Source organism: Nomascus leucogenys, chromosome 7b (genome assembly GCF_006542625.1).
Source record: "Nomascus leucogenys isolate Asia chromosome 7b, Asia_NLE_v1, whole genome shotgun sequence".
NCBI lineage: Eukaryota > Metazoa > Chordata > Mammalia > Primates > Hylobatidae > Nomascus > Nomascus leucogenys.
In genome coordinates, this window is record NC_044387.1 from 17949700 (window position 1) to 17974226 (window position 24527).

Sequence of the window (24527 nt, forward strand, 5' to 3'; positions counted from 1 at the left end):
GATTAAAGACTTAAACCTAGACATGAAACTATGCAACTACTAGAATAAAACATTGGGGGCTGGGCACAGTGGCTCATGCCTGTAATCCCAACACTTAGGGAGGCTGAGGTGGGCAGATCACTCAAGGCTGGTTTGAGACCAGCCTGGCCAACATGGTGAAACCCTGTCTCTACTAAAAATACAAAAATTAGCCAGGTGTGGTGTCACACAACTGTAATCCCAGCTACTTGGAAGGCTGAGGCATGAGAATCACTTGAACCTGGGAGGTGGAGGTCGCAGTGAGCTGAGATTGCACCACTGCACTCCAGCCTGGGTGACAGAATGAGACCCTGTCTCAAAAAAAAAAAAAAAAAAGGAAAAGAAAAGAAAAAAAAGGATAAAACATTGGGAAGGTACTTAAGGACTTAGTCTGGGGAAAGATATTTTGGGCAAGACCTCAAGAACACAAGCAACAACAACAACAAAATAGACAAATGGGATCACAACAAGCTAAAAAACTTCTGCACAGCAAAGAAAATAATCAACAAAGTGAAGAGACAACATGCAGAATGGAAGAAATTATTTACAAACTACCCATTTGATAAGAGATTAATAACTAGAATACATAAGGAACTCAACTCAGCAAAATAAAAATAAAAAAATAAAAATAATTCAATTTAAAAATAGATAAAAGACCTGAATAGACATCATGCAGAAGAAGAAATACAAATGGCCAGCAGGTATAATATATGAAAAAAAAAGCTCAGCATCACTAATTAACAGGGAAATGTAAATCAAAACCACAATAAGATATCATCCCACCCCAGTTAGAATGGTTTTCATAAAAAAGACTAAATAACATGCTGATGAAGATAGAGAAAAGGCAATCCTCATACACTGTTAGTGGCAATGTAAATTAATACAGCCACTAAAGAAAATAGTATGAGGTTCCTCAAAAAACTAAAAATAGAACTACCACATGATTCAGCAATCCTACTACTGGATATATATCTGAAAGAAAGGGAATTAGAATCACCTCTCGGCTTTTTGGCTAGGATCAAGTAAGAAAGGAAAAGAGCATATCACAGAATTATCTGCACTCCCATTTTTATTGCAGCACTATTCACTGTAACTAATATATGGAATCAACCTAAGTATTCACCAACAGATGAGTGGATAAAGAAAATATGGTACAAATACAGAATAGAATATTATCTCATCATAAAAAAGAATAAAATCCTGTCATTTTCAGCAGCATGGATGGAACTGGAGGTCATTTTGTTAAGTTAAATGAGCCAGGCACAGAAAGACAAATGTTACATGTTCTCACTCATATATGGTAGCTAAAAAAGTGGATCTTAGGAAGGTAGAGAGTTGATTTGATGTACCAGAGGGAAGAGTAGAAGGAAGAGAGGAAAGAAGAGAGGCTGGTTAATGAGTACAAAAATATTTAGATAGAATGATAATATCTAGTGTCTGACAGCACAGTAGGGTGACTATAGTTAACAATATTTGTTATATAGTTCAAAGTTGCTGAAGAAGAAAAATTTGTTCCCAACATAAAGAGTGAATGTTTGGGGTGATGGATGTCCCAGTTGCCCTGGTTTGATCATTACACATTGTATGCATGTATAAAAATACCATGTGTACCCCCAAATATTACAACAATTATGTATCAATTTTTGAGAATAAGAATATGTTTTTGTAAATGTAAATATGATATTACATCATCTGTGAACAGTAATAATTTGATTTTTTTTTTCAGTTGGGATGCCTTTATTTCTTTCTCTTGCCCAATTGCTTTGGCTAGGGCTTCCAGTAAAATACTGAATAAAAATGGTAAAAGTGAGCATCCTTGTATTGTTTCAGATCCCAGAGGAAAGGCTTTAAATTTTTCCCTGTTCAGTATGTTAGCTGTGAATTTTTAAATCTATGTCCTTATTGTTTTGAGGGATGTTCCTTTTATACCCACTTTATTAAGAGGTTTTTTTTTTTCATAAATAGGAGTTGAATTTTGTTGACTGCTTTTTCACGATCTATTGAAATTTTTAGTTTATTATAGGTTTTTGCTTTGTGGTTATCATAAGGCTTAAAAAACATTTTATAGATATAACAAGTTATTTTAAACAGATGGTAACTTGGACCACACACAAAAAAAACAAGATGAACAAATGAAGGAAAAACTAAAAAAACTCTATAATTTAATTCCTTTCCCTTCACATTTTGACTTTTTGTTGTCTCAATTATCTGTTTATATTGGCTATCTCTTAACAAGTTGCTGTAGTTGTTATTATTATTGGTAGATTTGTCTTTTAGTTTTCATACTAGAGATATGAGTGGATTACACACAACAATTACTGCATTAGATTATTCTAAATTTGACTGTATACTGACTTTTACCAGCAAACTCTACATTTTCAAATGTTTTCTTTTTGCACATTAGCATTCTTTTTTTTCAGGTTGAAGAATTCTCTTTAGCATTTCTTGTTAAGATGAATCTACTGGTGAGGAATTCTCTCAAATTTAGTTTGAGAAAGAGTTTATCTTGTCTTCATTTTGAAGAAAAGCTTTTTTTCTGGGTATGGTATTTTCTGTTGGCAGTTTTTTTTCTTCAGCACTTTGAATATGCCATTCTACTTTTTCCAAGTCTACATAAGAAGTCTGTTGCCAGATAAATCAGAGCTCCTTTTCATGTTATTTGCTTATTTTCTCTTGCTGCTTTTAGTATTCTCTTTGTCTTTGACCTTTGAGAGCTTGATTATTATATACGTTGGGGTGGTCTTATTTTTACTGAATCTGTATGGTAATCTATGACCTTCCTGATATGGTTTGGCTGTGTCCCCACCCAAATCTCATCTTGAACTGTAGCTCCTATAATTCCCACGTGTTGTGGGAGGGACCCAGTGGGAGGAATTGAATAACTGTGGCAAGTCTTTCCTGTGCTGTTCTTGTGATAGTGAATAAGTCTCATGAGATCTAATGGTTTTTATAAAGGGGAGTTTCCATGCACAAGCTCTCTTCTCTTGTCTGCCACCATGTGGCCACCATGATTGTGAGGCCTCCCCAGCTGGGTGGAACTGTGAGTCCATTAAACCTCTTTCTTTTGTAAATGGCTCAGTCACAGGTATGTATCTATCAGCATTGTGAAAACAGACTAATATAGTGAATTGGTACCAGTAGAGTGGAGACTGCTGAAAAGATACCTGAAAATGTGGAAGTGACTTTGGAAGTGGGTAACAGACAGAGGTTGGAACAGCTCAGAAGAAGACAGGAACATGGGGAAAAAGTTTGGAACTCCATAGAGATTTGTTGAATAGCTTTGACCAAAATGCTGATAATGATATGGACAATGAAATCCAGGGTGAAGTAGTCTCAGATGGAGATGAGGAATTTGTTGGGAACTGGGGCAAAGGTGACTCTTGTTACATTTTAGCAAAGATACTGGTGGCATTTTACTCCTGCCCTAGAGATTTGTGAAGCTTTGAACTTGAGAGAGGTGATTTAGGGTATCTGGTGGAAGAAATTTCGAAGCAGCAAAGCATTCAAGAAGTGACTTGGGTGCAGTTAAAGGCATTCAGCTTTAAAAGGGAAACACAGCATAAAAGTTTGGAAAATTTGCAGCCTGACAATGCCATAGAAAAGAAAATCTCATTTTCTGAGGAGAAATTCAAACTCTCTTGAAGGCTCTCTTTGTGCTCACTGATTCTTTCTTCTGCTTCGTCTAGTCTGCTATTGAGAGCCTCTAATTCATTTTTCATTTCAGCAAATATATTTTTTAGTTCCAGGATTTCTGTTTGATTTAAAAAAAAAATTTTAATCTATTTGTTAAATTTTTCTGATAAATCTCTGAAATGATTTTTCAGTGTTATCTTGGAGTGATCTTAGACCTTCTATTTTGAATTCTTGAGTTGAGGGCTCACATATCACCATTTCATTAGAGTTGATCACTGATTCCTTATTTTTTCCACTTGGGGATGTTATGGTTCCCTGTTTGCTGTTGTTTCTTGTGGATGTATGTCTATGGCTTTGCACTGAAGGATTGGTTATTTATTCCAAGCTTTACTCTCTGGCTTCTTTGGTCTTCCTAAGGTATGTTTACTTAGATAACTGCCTCCTTTTCATCACTAGATGGTGCCATAAACTCAGCTTTGTTCAGCTCTTGCAAAGATTTGGAGCACTGTTTGTCTCAAATTGGGGAGGAGGTCTTAAAGGAGACACCCCAACAATGTTGAAAATCTGGGTCGGGGTTCATGCTTAGAAGACCTGTGGAGCCTACCGCCTACAGCATGGTGCCGCTGAATAACCTCTCTGATTTGGCATTGTCTTTAGCTGAGATAAAGAGTAGAATTTAACAGGCTGGGGTTGCTAGTCCTGTCTCCTCACTTTGTCTTTAGCTGCCTTCAGGGGTTTTTCTTTCTACAGGCACTCACAATGTTTCTGTGGGTTGAGGTAGAAAAGGTTTCCCTGCAAGGGAACTCAAGATGGTGAGGAAACTGGCTGCCCACCTTGATCTCACTTTGCCATGTGTAGAAACTGTTGAATCCAGGGGGATTTTTCCACGTATGGTGCCTGGTAGATTGGGAGAGGGGTGTTGCAGATACAGAAGTCCAATTGTTTTACCATCTGCATGGAGCTTTTTACTTCTCTGTGGCCCCAGAAATTTTCTCAGCCTCAGCTTTGAGGTCTGGGATATTGCTGGTGATAACTGTTATGCTAAATATTTGTTTTGGTTTTCTGGGGAAGGAAGGTGAGAGTGAAGCCAGATTGTTCCCCAAAAAGACCTAGTATTGACTACATTCACACCCACTCAAGTTTCTTCTATTCAAAAGCAGCATCATGATTTAGGCTAGCCAAAAGGAAAACAAACTATGAAAAATGAAGTGGAGGTTGATCGTATGTAACTGAGGTGAGGGGGACAAGCACGTATTAAAGATGTTTGTGGTACTCATTACTTGGCAATATAAAAACGAGTTAATTTTTTTTTAGGGTCACAAATCAGGAGCAAATTTTTTGTCTTTTCTGCTATTGCCAAATATTCTGATTATACTTATTTTTTCATACCTGGACCGTCTTGTTGACATAGTTGTTATAGCCCTTTAAGGTTCTGAGTAGCATAGAGAAGACATAGGCTAGTCTGGCTCATAGACTCTTAAGAGAGTTTATTGGCCTCATGGTAGATGGCATGTGGAGCAAACATAATCTATCATGCTCCAGTTTTGTCTCAAAGAAAAAAATATTTACTAAGGGTTCATACTCCTATTATACTTTCTGTCATCATCATTATCTATCATATGCCAAAATATTTTGGGGGAGGAGGAATACCTTAGTATTTGTATTGCTGGATCTCTGCCTTTTTTTTTTTCTCACATCCATAGTCTATAATACCTTAAATGAACAAGTTATATATTTCCAGTGATTCCAGACTCTGTAGTAACCCATAATACAGGTACTTGTTGTATATAAAAGTCCTAAATGTCATAGATTTCAGACAACAGACTTTAGAAAACAAAATCTTTATCCAGGGAGCCATAAAAAATAGAGGTTTGGGATAGGGTGATTGGTAAAGGAAAAATATCCTAAAGCACTTGTTTCTATACTTGGCTATGCTTTTGTGGAAATATAGTTAGAATTAAAATAAAGTTTGGACACTTAAAGGAATTAGCTTTAGTAATTTGGAAGATTTCCTTACATAGGATGACTTATTCATAGTGTTCACTTATAATAACAACTACTTATTCACATACTGAAATACATAACATTGGTTCTCAAAGCTAGTGTTCTAATATACTATTGGTAAGGGTCAGTGGGAGGTAAAGAGGTGATTTCACAGCGTATATGCACAGATTACATATCACAGGCAAATAATCTTTGTAGTCCCAAATGTGAATGTCATTGAGTGTATCTTCGTGAAGAAAATATTTGGAAATGTTGAGATGTAAGATTTTTACCAATACATCTTTAATCAGTTGTACACATAAATGAACATATGGCTCTGAGATAACATTTGGCTCCTGACTATATCTTAGACCGATCCGTTTTTTTAATGACTTTAAAATTGTTTAGGTATTTGGGTTAGTTTTGCTTGATATTGACTTGAGAGCCTTTTATAAATTAAAAACCCTAAGAACATAACTATAGGCAAATATTATAATGAAAACAATAGAAAGACTGTGTCTGTTCTGATTGGAGTGTGACCTAGTACTGTATTCTGGTGAGTAATCTGGTAGTAGTTGGATTAAAACATGTGAATACTATGCTTGCTTTGGTGTAGATCCCAAAGAATGTCACATAAGTCATATGAACTAGTTTACCTTGGCAGGTTAAGTAATAGTACCACTAATCTCTCTCAGAAGTATTCTGGATTGGACAGTCTGTCATCTAACCTCTAAGTATACATGTATGAAGGTACTCATTTCAGTAATAGAGAGGGTCTTTCATGGGAAGAGGGAATAGGGAAAACATGGTGGAAATATACACAGAGTAAGTTCTATGCAGTAGTTAGAATCAAATAATTAGATATTCTTTAAGTAGGTTAATCTTAAAAACCTATCGCTTATTCAAAAATGAAATAACCAGACTAAAATATATACTATTTTATAAGATAATATATGCAAAAATGAGTAATATACATGTTGCAAGAATTCATGAAAACAGAAAGACATCAAACATTACAATAGTTGTCTAAGAGGAAAGAGAAAAATGTGAGTGGGTTATAGAATTAAAAGAAAGTGATTTCACTGCTGGGTGCAGTGGCTCACTTTGGAAGGCTGAGGTGGGCAGATCGTTTGAGCCCTAGAGTTCAAGACCAGCCTGTGTAACATGGCAAACCCTGTCTCTACAAAAAATACAAAAAAATTAGCAGGGCACAGTGGCGCACACCTGTAGTCCCTGTTACCTGGGAGGATCACTGGAGCCCAGGAGGTCAAGGATGCAGTGAGCCCTGATCGTGCCACTGCATTCCAACCTGGGGGACAGAGTGAGACCTGTCTAAAAACAAAACAAAAACAAGACAAAAAGAAAACAAAACCCAGAGTCAAATAAAACAAGATAGTGCCTTGCATAGACCAGTGATAATAATTAGCTGTGAACTGAATGGTATGATTAAGAGAACATTCTGTACCTGATGTCCAAAAACAAAGAACCCTGTAGACTGTAATTATATTATACATGATATAAATATAAAGAATGTCTTTTAAAATATTTTTTACAAGCCAGAATTAAAACATTAAAAACATTATATATAACTACCCCAGGTATGAGAAACTGGACATAAATGAATATTAATGAATCTTTGCCAAAATAGAAGCTTCTGTTTTAAGACTCCCTAATTTGAGAATTTATAAAGCTATGAGGCTGAAAGAATTAAAGTAGCCTCTGGGTAGGAAAAAAACCCATCCTAGTTTTTCATCCACACTCCTGGCCAGTCTCTGAACGACAGCAATTTTCCACAACTTAAGAATTATAAATATAGCCTTTCATCCTCAGTACTCAGGCACTTCCCATCTAAACTCTTTTAAGAAAATAAATACCATAAGTTTGAATATTCCCTCTGGAACTTTAATGATACATTTGGAGGTTTTCACAAAGAGGAACTGTATTGATGTTTCCTACGGACTTTCCGGGATTCCCTGAAGGGAGGCTTTGGCTGACAATTCTAGCTAGCTTTGGGGGTGACTCAGGCATGCTTGACAATTGTTACCCATAAATGTTGATGCAGCTCAATAGCTGAGTGTCCCCTCCGTTTTCCTGTGTGTGTCTCTCCTGATTCTGAATGTGGCTTTCTTGAAAAAGAAGGACTAGCTTTCGCTATAGAGAATAGATGTCCTTGAACCTGCTGGAAACTTGGAACAAATTCTCAATTCCAGTTGGCTCAAGCATGCACAATTGCTAGAAAAATGATCCCCCTTATGCTGTTTATAACTGTGTCACAAGAGGAAGTTTGAGATGTCACTGAGTGCTGCAGGAGACTTTTAAGAAAGGCAGTTCTCTCTGCAACCTGTTTTTTACATCACAGGGAAATCTATTTAGTAACCTTTTCAGAATACTACAGTTCATTATCCTATTGGCCCTACAAAACAATCAGGATAGTAAAAATTGTAAGGCCAGGCACTGTTTTAAGCTTTTTGTATGGCATACCGTATTCAATCCCCTCAACAACCCTCTGAGATAGATGACATATAATCTTTGGTTGATGGGTGAGGAAACAGAGGCACAGTGACATAACATAACTCTCCCTAGGGTACTCAGCTAGTGCTTGGCAGAAGGAGGATGAGAACTTGGGTATCCTGGTGGCAGAGGTGCATCTTTGGGTTACTGACCATCATCACCTTGCAGAAACCACCAAGACTCATTCTTGGGTGCACTGTTTGTCTGGCTGGAAGCATTAAGGTAGGAAGGAAAGAGCATGTACTTTAGAGTCAGACAGAATTCTATTGATTTCACCACTTTCTATTTGTGTGATTCTAGGACAAGTGATTTGATCTCCTGAACTTCAATACAGTTATGTACTGCATAAAGTTATTTCTGTCAATGATAGACTGCATAAATAAGGCTGGTCCCATAAGATTATAATGGGGGTGAAAATTTGTATTGCCTAGTGACATCATAGCCATTGTAATATCGTGGCACAATGCATGACTCATGTGTTTGTGGTGATGCTGGTGTAAACAAACCTGTGTTGCCAGACATAAGAAAGTATATTGCATACAATTATATACAGTACATACTGGATAATATACTCTAAAATAACAAAATATAGTATAAACCAGTAACATAGTCAGTAAGATATGTTAACATATGTCAGAGACCTTTGTGGCAGCCTCCTCCCATCACAGATGTTAACATATGTTACTGGTTTATATTGTTACTATACCATTAATTGTTACTTAGAGCTTACTTCTTCTACTTATAAAAAAAGGTTAACTGTAAAACAGCCTTAGGGAGGTCCTTTAGGAGGTATTCCAGGAGACAGCATTGTTGTCATAGGAGATTACAGCTCCATGCATGTTATTTCCCCTGAAGACCTTTCAGTGGGACAAGACGTAGAGGTGGAAGACAGTGATAGTGACGATCCTTACCCTATGTAGGTCTAGGTTACCGTGTCTTAGCTTTTTTTTTTTTGAAAGAACACTAGATAAATGTTTATTCTTTGTTTAAAAAGAACAGGCCAGTGGATTTTTATGTTAAGATAATAAATCACTACTATTATAGACCATTTACAACAACTTAGCGATACCCTTTGTTAATTTTAATCAACAGATTATCTTGGTAGTCTAATTGCTAATAATTTTATTCTACATTTATAATATATATTAGCATTATATGAGTTGTTCTAATACTTATGAAGATTCATGTTTTATAAAATAAATCAGTGCTGGATACAGGAGTGATGAGACCATGATTTCACTATTTTTCACAGGAATCTCCCCTCTCAGGGGAGAAGTAGATGACGCTGAACTTCCTGTGCTTTTTTCTCTATTCACTGCTATGTCGAGAAGATTATGGATTTCCTAGGCAAGACCTTTAACATTTTGTACAGGTTTTTATTTTTATTATTTTTTTTATTATACTTTAAGTTTTAGGGTACATGTGCACAACGTGCAGGTTAGTTACATGTGTATACATGTGCCATGTTGGTGTGCTGCACCCATTAACTCGTCATTTAACATTAGGTATATCTCCTAATGCTATCCCTCCTCCCTTCCCCCACCCTACAACAGGCCCCGGTGTGTGATGTTCCCCTTCCTGTGTCCATGTGTTCTCATTGTTCAATTCCCACCTATGAGTGAGAACATGAGGTGTTTGGTTTTTTTGTCCTTGCGATAGTTTGCTGAGAATGATGGTTTCCAGTTTCATCCATGTCCCTACAAAGGACATGAACTCATCATTTTTTATGGCTGCATAGTATTCCATGGTGTATATGTGCCACATTTTCTTAATCCAGTCTATCATTGTTGGACATTTGGGTTGGTTCCAAGTCTTTGCTATTGTGAATAGTGCCGCAATAAACATACGTATGCATGTGTCTTTATAGCAGCATGATTTATAATCCTTTGGATATATACCCAGTAATGGGATTGCTGGGTCAAATGGTATTTCTAGTTCTGGATCCCTAAGGAATCGCCACACTGACTTCCATAATGGTTGAACTAGTTTACAGTCCCACCAACAGTGTAAAAGTGTTCCTATTTCTCCACATCCTCTCCAACACGTGTTGTTTCCTGACTTTTTAATGATGGCCATTCTAACTGGTGTGAGATGGTATCTCATTGTGGTTTTGATTTGCATTTCTCTGATGGCCAGTGATGATGAGCATTTTTTTTCATGTGTCTTTTGGCTGCATAAATGTCTTCTTTTGAGAAGTGTCTGTTCATATCCTTTGCCCACTTTTTGATGGGGTTGTTTTTTCTTGTAAATTTGTTTGAGTTCATTGTAGATTCTGGATATTAGCCCTTTGTCAGATGAGTAGATTGCAAAAATTTTTTCCCATTCTGTAGGTTGCCTGTTCACTCTGATGGTAGTTTCTTTTGCTGTGCAGAAGCTCTTTAGTTTAATTAGATCCCATTTGTCAATTTTGGCTTTTGTTGCCATTGCTTTTGGTGTTTTAGATATGAAGTCCTTGCCCATGCCTATGTTCTGAATGGTATTGCCTAGGTTTTCTTCTAGGGTTTTTATGGTTTCAGGTCTAACATTTAAGTCTTTAATCCATCTTGAATTAATGTTTTTATAAGGTGTAAGGAAGGGATCCAATTTCAGCTTTCTACATATGGCTAGCCAGTTTTCCCAGTACCATTTATTAAATAGGGAATCCTTTCCCCATTTCTTGGTTTTTCAGGTTTGTCTTAGTTTTTAACTGAAAGGTTTAAAAAGTAAGATAAAAGAATTAAATATTTGAAAAATAGAAAAAGGCTTATAGAAGAAGGATATGAAGAAAGAAAATATTTTTGTATACAGCTGTATGATGTGTTTGTGTTTTAAGCTAAGTGTTATTACAGAAGAATAAAAAAATTTTTAAAAAGTTAAAAAGTTTATAAAGTAAAACTGTTATTATGGTAAGCTAAAGTTAATTTATGGTCGTAGGAAGAAAATATGTTTTAAAATAAATTTAGTGTAGCTTAAGTGTACAGTATTTATAAAGTCTACAGTAGTGTACAGTAATGTCCTAGGCCTTCACATTCACTCACTCATCGACTCACCCAGCAAATTCCAGCCCTGCAAGCTCCAGTCCTAAGTGCCCTACACAGGTGTACCTTTTTTTAACCTTTTATACCTTACCTTTTCTATGTTTAGATATGTTTAGATACACAAACACTTAACATTGTTTTACAATTGCATATAGTATTCAGTGCAGAAACATGCTGTACAGGTTCGTAGTCTAGGAGTAATAAGCTACACCACATGGCCTAGGTGTATAGTAAGCTACACCATGTAGGTTTGTGTGAGGATACTCTGATGTTAGCATGATGATTAAATCAACTAACAGTGCCTTTGCCAGAACGTATTCCCACCATTAAATGATGCATGACTGCAGTCTCATTCACAAAGTGTGAATAATTGTACTGGTTCTGATCTTAGAAAGGAGGGAGTTTTAAAATAACTAATACTAAATCTTAATGTGCTAATAATTATTGGCCCTCAATTGTTACTGTTATAGATTGCAATGTCACAAATTTTATTTGATTTAAGAACCCTCCTTAGTGTGATTACGTATCATGATGCTCATTTTATGGAAGAGTATACACGCGTAGAGAAGTCAGTAATTAGTCCAAGGTCATATAGCTAGTAAGCTGAGTCAGGATTTAAACTCATGTCTCTCCAAATCCAACCTCTATGCTCTTTATTCTTATGGAGACTGCCTCTAAATGCAATCTAGCTGTAAGAATGATTCTTAAGCGTGTAAATTGGCCAGTAAAAAAACCTAAAAATAAAAAAAAAAACTGTTTCTTTGAATTTCATAAGGAAATACTTTTGTTAATTAAGACAAATAATTATTTGCTTGGATATGTATCATGTGATATCTGACTTGTGAATTTAACATTATTCAGCCCCTTTAGAACTGAGTGGTATGTTTGCATGCAGACTGACTTTTGCCTAGGGTTAAAAAGGTATTAGAAATTGATACTAAAGAGAACTGTGAACTAAACCAAATAGCTTGTGTTTTTCAAGGGCATGGAGAATTGAAACAATGAAATGAATATTTTATTTTTCATTTAAAATATTATTTTGATATTTAAATGATGAATGACATAAAATTTATGTCTAAACTAGTAGTGAATTACCCCCTCCCCTTTGGTTCTCCCCTAAATTTTATTTGTTTTTTAATTGTAACTGTAGTAAAATCAATGATATTCCTAGTATTCTAAAATATACTACAAATAATTTATTAATTATTGTTTAAATATTTAGTTTAACAAAATGATTTACAAGTAAATTAGATCATATTTTGGGTTATCTCTATGAATTCATGTGACTTGAATTCCAATATGCTTTTTTTGAGTGGGAGAGAAATGAGTGGAGTGATAAATAACCATCCAGAACTGAGCATAACCCTGGGATACTTCTTTAAGTGTCCTGCCTATGTGTTAAGGGGTAAAAAATGTTACCAGCTTTCCTGTAAAAGACTAGTATTTTTCACACTGCTGTGTGTGTGTGGGGTGTGTGTGTGGTGTGTTTCTGTGGTATGTGTGTGTATGTGTGTGTGTATGTTCTTGGGGATTTGAAGTATACAGAACATATTTTAAATTTAGTGTTTCATTTGGATTACAATCTACAAATTGGTATAAACATGGTTGAACTAAATTTCATATAGTTTTGGTGCTTCTGTGTATATTTATGATTTTTTTCATAACATGTGAAGGCTAAATACTGTGTTAGCACACTACACATATGGAAGTTTTCCACAGTTGTTCAAATAGAGAAAAACAGTGAACTAATGATTATAATATGGAATGCTTCAACACAGGTATGCAAAATTCAAAAGCATCTGGGCCATAGAACTTAAAGATATGTTATGATTTGGTGTGAATGTATTGTGAGGATCCCACCTTTGTTCACACCATTCTGCAACAATTTGTTAGCAATTAAGTATATATATATATATATATATACTTAATTTTATATAATGTATAATATATAATATATAAATATATATATATAAGAAATTTTCTTTTCCAAGTTCCTTTTATAATTGATCAGATACCAATTTTAATTAAGGTTTTAATAATGCCACAAGTGTAATAATATATTCAAGGAAACAAGATAGTTGTAGAGAATTATCAAGAGAAACTTTTTTTCTTATTTGCTGATTTGGGTAAATGTGAGATCTGATTATCCTGAAATAGAGCACAAAGATTTTGGGGTATTAGCTTTTCTGAAAAACATATTTATGTAAAAGTCATCCTTTGCATTATTGTCATTAAAGCTAATTTGTAGATAAAACGAATAGGAAACTAGACCTGAAATATATCTTTTTCATTAAACCTAGAAAGTGCTATTTGGTTTCAACAAAACATCATTTGTCATTTGAAATTAACATGATCGGCTGGGCATGGTGGCTCACACCTGTAATACCAGCAGTTTAGGAGGCCGAGGCGGGCAGATCATGAGGTCAGGAGATCAAGACCATCCTGGCCAACATGGTAAAACCCCTTCTCTACTAAAAATACAAAAATTAGCTGGGTGTGGTGGTGTGTGCCTGTAGTCCCAGCTACTTGGAAGGCTGAGGCAGGAGAATCGCTTGAACCTGGGAGGCGGAGGTTGCAGTGAGCCGAGATCATGCCGCTGCACTCCAGCCTGGTGACAGAGCAAGACTACATCTCAACAACAACAACAACAACAACAAAAAGAAATTAATGTGATTTTATAAAGAATAGTAAACATATGTTTATACTTAATTTTATTATTTAATTTTCAGTGCACATATTAAAGTGACATTGAAATAAAATAAAGTCCATGTTGTGAGTCCATGAGAATCTTTTTCATTAAAAGATGTGCATATATGACTTATTGAAACTTTCACTAACCAAAATCCATGCCCATTAAAAGACTTTGCTATCATCCAGATAATAAACATGTAAGCATTTGTAGCTGAACAATTTAGTTTTTTAATCATATAAGTCCTTCAAATTTAGTTCTGTAAAATATTACCATGAGATAATCTAAAAAATATATTTTTAGCATCTTTAGAAAACAGATATCTATCTCCTGTATTTACACATGTATTAGTTCTTACACATGCATGGAGAGCTAAGAAATTTGTGCATTTTTGAAAATGTCCAGTGAAAATCTGAAAGCAATCATAGTGTAAAATCAGTAGATAATATCTTCGAATTTCCATAGCATTGTGGTTGGTTTTTTACCCAAATTTTATGTTATCCACTGAGGGCTACTTTATGATCTGCTGTTTCCTAAAAAGGAGCTCTTGGAACCCATGTCCAGTCATGCTGTGATTTTTTTCATTTTAAATCTAGGCTGCCTTTTGACTGTCTTACACAAAGGCATGAGAGAAGAATGATTAACTTAGCGATTCTATGGTAATTATACATAATTCTTTGCTTAATCTGCTTCACAACTTTAAACTATTCTGCTGTTCGAGGTATTGTCTCCTCTTTCATAGGTATATATCTAATCTAGGGATAAAAATTGAGAAATAAATGAGGTAAAAATAAAGCGTTGTTCCAAGTAGTCTTTTTGCTGCCTTGGAATTTGGGAATGATTGCTCACTACATTGGCATTTGAGAGAAAAATTTGGCTATTATGGTTTTTCTTGTTATTTTTATTAAGCGAACGAAAAAGGATGGTAGCAGTTCAGCCACTGGGGTGTTGGAACAGCAAATTGAGGGGTCCCCAAGGACCTTGATACCCATTTCTGAAGTTCAATTCCATCCCTAAGATTAGAGCAGCCTTTCCAAAATGAGGGTCACAAATGCATTTGTGATTTAGACTATTTGTCTGGATGCTGTCAGGGAAACAATTGGCTATTATTGAACAGAACTGCTGATTTTCTCTTTGTACCATTTTTTTCCTTTTGTTTTGGTCATTTCTGAATGGTAAAGTCTGACAGCAAGTAAAAAAAAAATACTAGTTACATGGAAGAGAAAGGAACATGGAGACAGAAAGGGAACAAACAAAAAGAGATAGGGAGAAAAAAGAGACAAATTTTCAATTTCATGTGACATTGATTTAGTCTTGAGTAATTTAGTTTATTTGGAAATATATTTATCGAGCACATACTATGTAAAAAACATTGTTAATTGATGTGGGGGTACAAATTTGACAAGATAAAAATTCATGTCACAAAGAGCTCACTCTCTAGTATGGGAGATGAGACTGAATAGAAGAAATGTGACATTTTTTCACAGAGCCTGCTTCATCCACAGCCTCTCCAAGGATTACCCCTCATGCTGCCTCTGGTCCCTGATCGTAGCTGGTTGGTTGGGAATAGACACAGAGCTCAGAGGAAGCCAATCATTGACTAAGCAGCGACTCAAGATGTATTAGGCCTAATCTTGAATGGGTGAGAGCCTGTTATGTCAGAATCTCTTCAATCCATCAGCACTGTTCTTCATTTTCTCTCAGAAATATATCTTGCCTCTACTCATTTCTCTCTGTTACTCTCCTATCACTACTGATGTATTGCCATTGCTTCCTACTTGGTTTCTTCATTTGCAGCATGTTATCTGTTAAGCCCATTCTCCAGTTGGAGTAATTTTTTAAAAAATACTATCAGATCATGTCATTCCTCTACTTAAAAAATTTCAGTGGTTTCTCATTGCACTTAACGTATAATCTGAACTCTACAACAAGGGCCTCCATGACCACTTGGCTCCTTTTTTCCTCATCACTCTTCTCCCTTGCTTGCTCTCTGTCCTCAGATCCCCTGTCCTCAGCTGCTCCAGCACTGCTACGTTCCTCCAATATGCCTAGGCAATTCCACATTACAGCCTCTGCACATGATTACTCTGCCTTTAGTTCCTCACATGTTGGCTCCTTTAAACACTTTAAAAGTCTCAGCCTAAATTTTGTCTTCTGGCAGATACCTTTCTGTGACACTCTTGTTAAAGGAGATTTCACTTGTCACCCTGTTACTGTGCCCTGTGATATTTTTCATAATACTCTTTACAATTTTAAACACACACACACACACTCTCTCTTACTTAGGGTAGGTACTGTCTGATCATCTCACTAGATTGCAGCAGCATTACTCCCTACTGTAGACCCCCGTGCCTTATGCAGTGCTTAGGCTCATATTAGAAGCATGATAAGTTCAGTAAATAAATGAATTTACATTAAGACATAGAGAAATTGTTGCCTATCAGTGGTGAATCCTGGAGTTAGCAGAGCAGGTTGAGGGTGATCATTTTGGGCTCATGAGTAGTTTTATCAGTACAGTATCATGTAGAGGTTGACCACGTGGGTCTCAGAATCAAAGAGATCTGGGTTCATGCTCAAGCTCCACTACTTACTAGCAATATTACCTCAGGCATATTACTTAACCTCCATGAACGGTTTCCCAATATGTAACATAGAGGTAATTTTTTTTTTTTACAAAATTGTTGCGGGGATATATGATAATGTGTGCAAGGTAATTCGTAAGAATAATAATGAATAACATTTATTTATTACTTTTCTGTGCCAGGTCCTGGGCAGAGAGCTTTACAGTGCTATGTCATCAGATCTCTTCATCAATCCTGCTAGATACAAACCATTATCCTTATTTTACAAGAGAGGAACTTGAACAAGAGGCGAAGTTGGCTGGGCATGGTGGCTCATGCCTGTAATCCCAGCACTTTGGGAGGCCGAGGCGGGCAGATCACAAGGTCAGGAGTTTGAGACCAGCCCGACTAACATGATGAGACCCCGTCTCTACTAAAAATACAAAAAATTATCCAGGCATGATGGCAGGTGCCTTAATCCCAGCTACCTGGGAGGCAGAGGCAGAAGAATTATTTGAACCTGGGAGGCAGAGGTTGCAGTGAGCCAAGATTGAGCCATTGCACTTAAGCCTGGGGGACAAGAGTGAGACTTCTCAAAAAAAAAAAAAAAAAAAAAAAAAAAAAAAAAAAAAAAAAAAGGCGAAGTTGACGATAATACAGCCAGTAAGTGGCAGAATCAAGGTCAATTCAGAAATTTTAGTTACAGAATCTAATGTTACAACACTAAGCTATACTGGCTTCCATATGGCATATGGAAGAATACATTCAAATGGAAGTAAGGAGCAAAGAGTTACTGTTTTTAAGTAGATAAAGGTAAACTGAAGGGAGCAGAGAATTGAATGTACACTAGGAAGCCACATCAAGGTAGCACATGGCCCCTAAAAGAGACAACTTTTCAAAGAATAGTTGCCTTTGTTCTGGTAGTTTTTGGTTTCCAAGACTAGTCCGATGACGCCCAATCAAACTCTATATTCTTTCCTTTTATCAAATTGTTGTACGACCTCCTGTTCTGGGTGAACTACTTTCTCAATTGTTGCATCTTCCCTGGCTCATAGTGGATTGCTTTTTCCTAGGGTTTGTGATATTTTATTGGAAAAATCATCTTCTGTAAGTGTTTTTTGTTTTTTTTTTTTTTTTTTGGAAAATGTCCTTGAGCATTGAATTGTAGACATGTCCTCACTGAATAGCTTCCTATTTGCTTCTGCCTGGGCTCTGGGGATTTCATAGCCTAGATCAATGTTTATTTTGGGGTTTCTTTACAACACAGGCAATGCAAATTTAGAACGAAACCCGTTCTGGCATGGGCCTGAGGTTTTGATTTCTGATTGGAACCTTCCCTCTCCCACTGGCCTGATGAAATGGCAGCCTTCCTTACTACAGCTTCCTCTGGGCTAATGGTTAGAGTTTTTGTAGTCTCATTTCCACAGGTAGACCAGACCTTAGAGGCTGTTGAGCTCATTCAGTGTTTTAGGTCCATTTTCCTTTCACATGGGCCAAAGCTACATATTTTCTCCACATGTGGTGGGTAGAAGCTCAGCCCTTGCTCTGTACAGCCCTTATCTGGGGCTGAAACCCTTTTATATGGCTGGGCAGCATCTTCTGCTTATTATACAGGCTTTATCATTCCTTATTGTTTCCCCAACCCAGCTCTTATTGTTCTTTCTTTTGAGGTGAGATATATATTTGGATCTTTTAATCAGCATTTCCATATTCCTTGTGAGATGTGAGCCTGTTTATATTAATATTGTTTCAGTCCCTCATGTTACCAGAAGTGTTATGCAAAGGGGTAGAAAGCTGTGCAAAGAGCTGGGCTTTATTCTGTAGGTCGCAGGGAGCCACAAAAGACTTTTGATTAAGTATATAGATAATCAAATCTATATTTTAAAGAAATTAACTCAGGAGCACCATAAAGAATGGATGGAAAATGGAAAGATCAATGACATGGAAACACGTTAGAATGCTATTCAATGTGTCTAAATCAAAGATAGTTGAGAGACTGACCCAAGCAGTAGAAACAGAAGAGAGAGGATAGATCTGTGAGAAAAGGAAAAGTCACACTTACAAAACATTAAGACTTATTACATAAGAGGGAAGAGAAGTCCTAGACTTCTGACCTCAGCAATGAGGAGAATATTTGGCTGGATTTATAATATAGATGCTCCTCTACTTACCATGGGGTTACATTTCAGTCAGCCCATCATAAGTTGAAAATACTGTTAAGTCAAAATGCATTTAATACACCTAACCTACTGAATATCATACTTTAGCTTAGCCTACCATAAATGTGCTTGCATTAGTTTACAGTTGGGCAAATCATCTAATGCAAAGCCCATTTCCTAATAAAATGTTGAATATCTCATGTGATTTGTTGACTACTGCACTGAAAGTGTAAAACAAAGTGGTTTTAGGTACTGACTACTAATGTACACAGCTGAAAGTGCCATCATAAAGTCAAAATATGCCAAGTTAAACCATTGTAAGTCAAACCACTGTAGTCAAGGACCACCTGTACTTTCTTGGGAATACAGGTTATCACTGACTACAGGCATGGCATTGCCCCATTCCTCTGCTACAAATATCTCAACTTATGATGGTTTCTGGTAAAAACCAAGATTGTGGTGTAGCAGAGTGAGTAGGTAGTGGAATTAGCTGGTGGACTCACTTCTGGCTCAAAGATAACGCTTAACAATCCTATTTAGTGTGTTAGCTTAAGTATACTCAAGCTAGTAGAAATAGTCTGCTGTTGTGAATTCCACACTTATCCAACTGTCAGGAAGTGGGGCTTGGTTTCTTTAACTACACTCGTGTTAACTGCATTCTCTGGTCTCCAGATTCTTATGTGATGGGAGGATAATGGGTTTCCTAGGTGAGTAGCTTTTTCTTTTCTCTGTCTGGGAATAAAGTATGCAGTCTATAGGTGGAAAAAAGTGAAGTTAAATGATACTGCACAAATCGACTGAAAAAAAAATACTACTGTACGTTAGCAGTTTGTGAACATTTTGTGCTGACAAAGCTCAGCAAGCCTGGACAGAAATATTTGAACAAATCTGATTATAAGGTTTCTCTCACTGAAGCAGGAACTGCTGGCTCAGCCGAGGGAATCAAAAGAATAAACTGATATAATTTATCCTTTCCCTGTTTCTCTTGAGAAGAGATGCTTGGTAGGAAATACGCAGATATTTCACCATAAGATTCCAGTGCAAACGCATAGTTTCTTTGTTTGATATAACTGCTTCTGCGTTCTAGAGACAGGGGAAGAGTAATGCTTCAGTCAAGCTGGTTGAGTCTTCATCAGAGATTATCTTCATCAACATAGGCTCTTTACTTGCTTGCCCCACTTCTTTCTTCCAACTGCTTTTATTTCCTTTAGGGATGAAACCCATTAACTCTAGCAAATATTAAAAGGCTTGACTTTTTGACTTGAAAAAGATGATGATTAAAAACCAGTTTATATATTTTCCAAGATGAGGTCTCCAACTTAGCTCTGTGCTCTGAGGATAGTCACAATCGCATAGCAGAGCTCTCTAGGAAGCTTTGTGGTCGAGCTCAACAACATTTTAAGTTGAGAAAACTATAAAGAGCAATATATATACATTTTTAAAAGCAATCCTTCTGAAGGGCATCCCTTTATGAATTGTGATCAAGGAAACCTGGGCTGGGAGTTAGACCTAGATTCTGATCTCTCTGTCATTACCTATCAATGTGGCCTTAATAGTTCCATAACCTCTTGGGGTCTCAGTTTCTTCATTTGTAAAATGAGGGAGACAGATTAGTGGCTCCCAAATGCTGGTCAGTAGATCAGATGCATTCAAACGCCTGAGAAACTGGAAATTTTCTAGTCAGAATTCTCAAAGATTTTGATTTGTAAACCTGGGGTATATGTTAGTAATCTAGTTTATAAAAAGCACCCCTGAGAATTCAGATATGTCACTAAGATTGCGAAGCATGATGGAGGTGATTTTCAGTTTGCTTTGCTCTTTTATTGTTGAAATTTTTATTTTGAAAAAAAATTCAAGCCTGAAAGAGTTCCAAAAGAGCAAAAGGAATCTGTACATATTCTTCATCTAGGCTCGTTAATTGTGCTCTCACTCTCCCTTTCTCTTTCCACACACACACATATTATATATGTGAATGTGTATGCATTACTATTATAAATACTTTTTTCTGAAACATTTGAGATTAAACTGTATACATCATAATACTTTACCTCAAAACATGTCAGTATGCATCTCCTTAGAATAAGGATATTCTCTTTTATAATTGCAGTACAAAGATCAAATTCAGGAAACTTAACATTGATACAATGTTAATATCTAGTATATTGTTTCCCACAAAGACTGTCCTACATAAATATAGTATAAGCATCAAATAGAGAAAATTAATATTGATAATACATTACCAGTATTTAATCTTCTGACTCCATTCAAGTTTTGTCAATTGCCTCAATAATATCCTTTATAGAGAATCATCCAGTTCAGAATTATGTGTTTTATCTAGTTGTCATATCTCTTTAGTCTCTCTCGGTCTGGAAAGTTTCTCAGACTTTCCTTGACTTTCATGACCTCGGTATTTTTGAAGATTGCAGGCCATTTATTTTGTAGAATGTCCTTCAGTCTCGGTTTGTTTGATATTTTCTCATGATACAGGTTAGACATGTTTGTCAGGTACATTGCCCCAGCCCTATATTCAGACAGGTCACCAAATGGTTCCAGTTTTTTTTTTTTGTAAGGAATGGTATTCAGGGACCCAGATATGGGCAACAGGCATACTTGTTGCTGTTGGCATATACCTCCCAACCTTACGAAATGTGTATATGTATGTGTATGCATATGTGTATGTTTGTGTCTATATGTATTGTATATAATATATATTCACAGATACCATCTCATTGACCCTCTCCCACATATTCAAATGCATATTTACATTATATTATTTCTTTTTTCTCTATATATATTGAAAAACATGGGTTCACATGGATACTACCAGTTCTCACTCAACATTACAAAGGCCATTTTAGTTTTCTTCTTTTCCATATTTGAAACCCACTTTTCCAATAATGAGAAACCTGGAACCCAACATCCTTATCTATTTATTTACATATTTGATCACCCTTTGTATGTAACCAGTTTCCCATCTCCACTGCCATTTCCTTCACCTTCACCCTGGTTAGGCTCTGACACCTCAATACCACTTTCTCTTTCCTCCATCAGCTGAAAACCCTTATTATCCTACTCATACCCTCCTGATACCCTGTACCAGGCCACCCCTGTCGATACCCTCCTGCCCTTGCGAGGACTCCGACACTGCATATTACATACTTCTCAGGCTCTGACTCCACGTTGTGGGCTGTTCCTCCCCCTGCTAGAGCTCTGATATTCCACACAGGCTGCCCCCTCATGGGAACACTCTTTCACCCTGCTTCTGCTGTGACACCTTTGAGCCCTGGGAGCTATTCCTACTCTGGCATGGGTGCCTACTTGTTCTGCCAAAAAGGAAGGAGTGTACCCATTCCACTCTCTGCAGTTTAACATTAGAGAAGGTAAACTAGGAAGTACAGACTTTCTTTTTCATTCACCCAAAATCCAGGATTGTGGGGGAGCATCAGAGGCTGTTTAATTAAAAAAAAAGAATCATAGAATATCAAATAACCTGGAGAAAGAAATGCTTGATGGACAAAATTTCATTATATTTGAGCACTTAGTTTATTGTTACTCAGAAAAGGCCGCCTCTGATTTAGGATTTTTGGAGAACACATTGCCAAACAGTGGTCTGGGAAACTTATTTGGGGCAGGAGGTATGGCACAATATCAGATTTCTTTAACAAGGACTTAAAATTTGGAAGTGTGAACTACTTTATACTAACAAGAAGAACTGTCTTAATCTTCCTTAAGGATTTACCTTCAGAAAGTGCCTTTAGTGGTAAAAGAATGGATTTTATTATAAAACAGGAAGAAATTGTGACCTTAAGAGGAGTGACATTAGCATGAGTAACTATAGAAGGTGAAGATCTTCTGTGGAGACTTTTGAAAAGAGAGAGAACTCAGAGGGATAAGCTGGAGGCTGGATGAATCCTCTGGTGTTTTGTACCACTTACACCCATACCAGGTTGATGCTTATAAACAAAAAAGCTGGTTTGTTTTAAACACTGGAAGCCTTATATAGGTTCTCCTTTAGATTATTTGCTGTATAGATAAATAATACACTTTGATAAAGATAGTAATTATAAAACCATGGTTACTATAGTTGCAAGTTATTTATTTGCTTATTTGTTTGTTTTTAAGGTATGATATTTTATTAGTCAGGACACTATCAAATAACCTCAATGTATGTTTTAGTTTATAGAGAATCCATGTGATCCTGCCTTAGTTCCAATTACTGGTAACCAGGGCTGCCATTTATGGCCTCACAAACAGTGCCTGCGTAACTCCAGGGGGCACTGTGTTCACATCACAGACTGTGATGTGAATAGCACCCCTTGGAGTTGCGCAATGAAGTAGCTCTGAAAGTAACACATAATCTGCCATCACTGGTCTGCTTCCTGCATGCTTGAGTGGCAGAGGAAAAGGGCTTGGACCCAGAAAAGGAAGATAAATTATTGCCAGTGGCTGTAGATGGTGCATGTTGACTGATTCCTTCTCAAGCCCAAATCTAGAGCTCTTTGAATAGATGCAGATGCACTGCTGCTGAATATGTATGTATGTGAGCACCCTGGCATTTAAGAACTTTGTATATCAATAAGAGGAACAAAAAAGAACCAGCTTTTGGCAGTGTAATTACATTTTACTGAATTAGCAAAGTAGCATGACCTTCGAGTTAGTCTTTGGGATACCAGGAGAATTGCAACTTTGCCAGCCAGCCCGCCTGCCCTGCTGATGCAGCATCTGTAGAACTCCGGGGAGTCCATTTTGAGCATGTTAAGGAGGAACTCTGCAAGATTAAATCCCTCTTTCCATTAACAACAATGGGAACACTTTCTGTAAAGCCAGTCTTAACCAGCAGAGGGGATTTGAAACATTTGGCAAGATCACTTCTGGCAAATAGACTGAGTTTGAGTCTTGCCCTGTGGAGGCCATCGCTAGCCACAGGCGATGGCTACCCTGGATTTCACAGGGGCACTGCTTTAGTTGGTCTATTTTAAATGGCATTATTGGTTCATTTTGAGTCTTGCATTTTGTACATAGGCTCAGAGAATTAAGTAACTAACATGTTTCTCTGTTTAGCGACAACTAGACATTGATAGTAAGACAGAAATGATAATTAACATGTTTCTCTGTTTAGCGACAACTAGCTATTGATAGTAAGACAGAAATGATAGCACGTGTTGAGTGCTTGTCATGTGGCATGCACTGCTATCGGCTCTTTCATGCATGATCTTATTTACTCCTCACATCTACCCTCTGAGAGAGCTCTTCACATCTAAGAGTCTTCAATTGTAAGATGCACTGTTATTTAATACAATACAAAGAAAGAAACATCATTTAAGATAGGAGAAATTTCTATACATCCAGGACAACAAAGGGCTGTCTCTACCCTCAGGATAAGGGTAAATGAAAATAAATCCATCACCCAGAGGGGTAAAGCAAGAGCACTTGCATGGCTCAATCTTTGCACTGGATTTAGGAAGGGTAGAAAATTCTGGGCAGGAGCACAGTAAAATTCCCTTTGGCGAAACCCAACTACAGGTTAGCCTGATCGCAATTGTAAGGCACATCCTGATTTCAGAAATGTTAAAATGTGAAAACTTTTGTCTTTAAATTTTTGAAATATGTATTTTTGTGAGCTCTGTTTTACAAAAAAGAAAAGTGAAGCATAGAGAGGTGAAGCCACTTATCTAAATTTACTAAGTGGGAGGGCTGGGATACACAGCCTATGTACTTAAGCCCTATACTTTTCCACTTCTAGAAGATGACAATAGCCTAGTGTATAAATAACACGTGTTATGAGGAAACAACTGTATATACTAGTTATGTGTGCCATAAAATAAAGGAAAGAACTTCATACATAAGGATGGAGAATTAGACTGGGTTTCTTAGGTGTAATATAAAAGAAATGAGAATGGCCAGAAACTTGGCATCCTATATTTGGTCCCTCTCATCATGCTTTTGCCAGAGACAA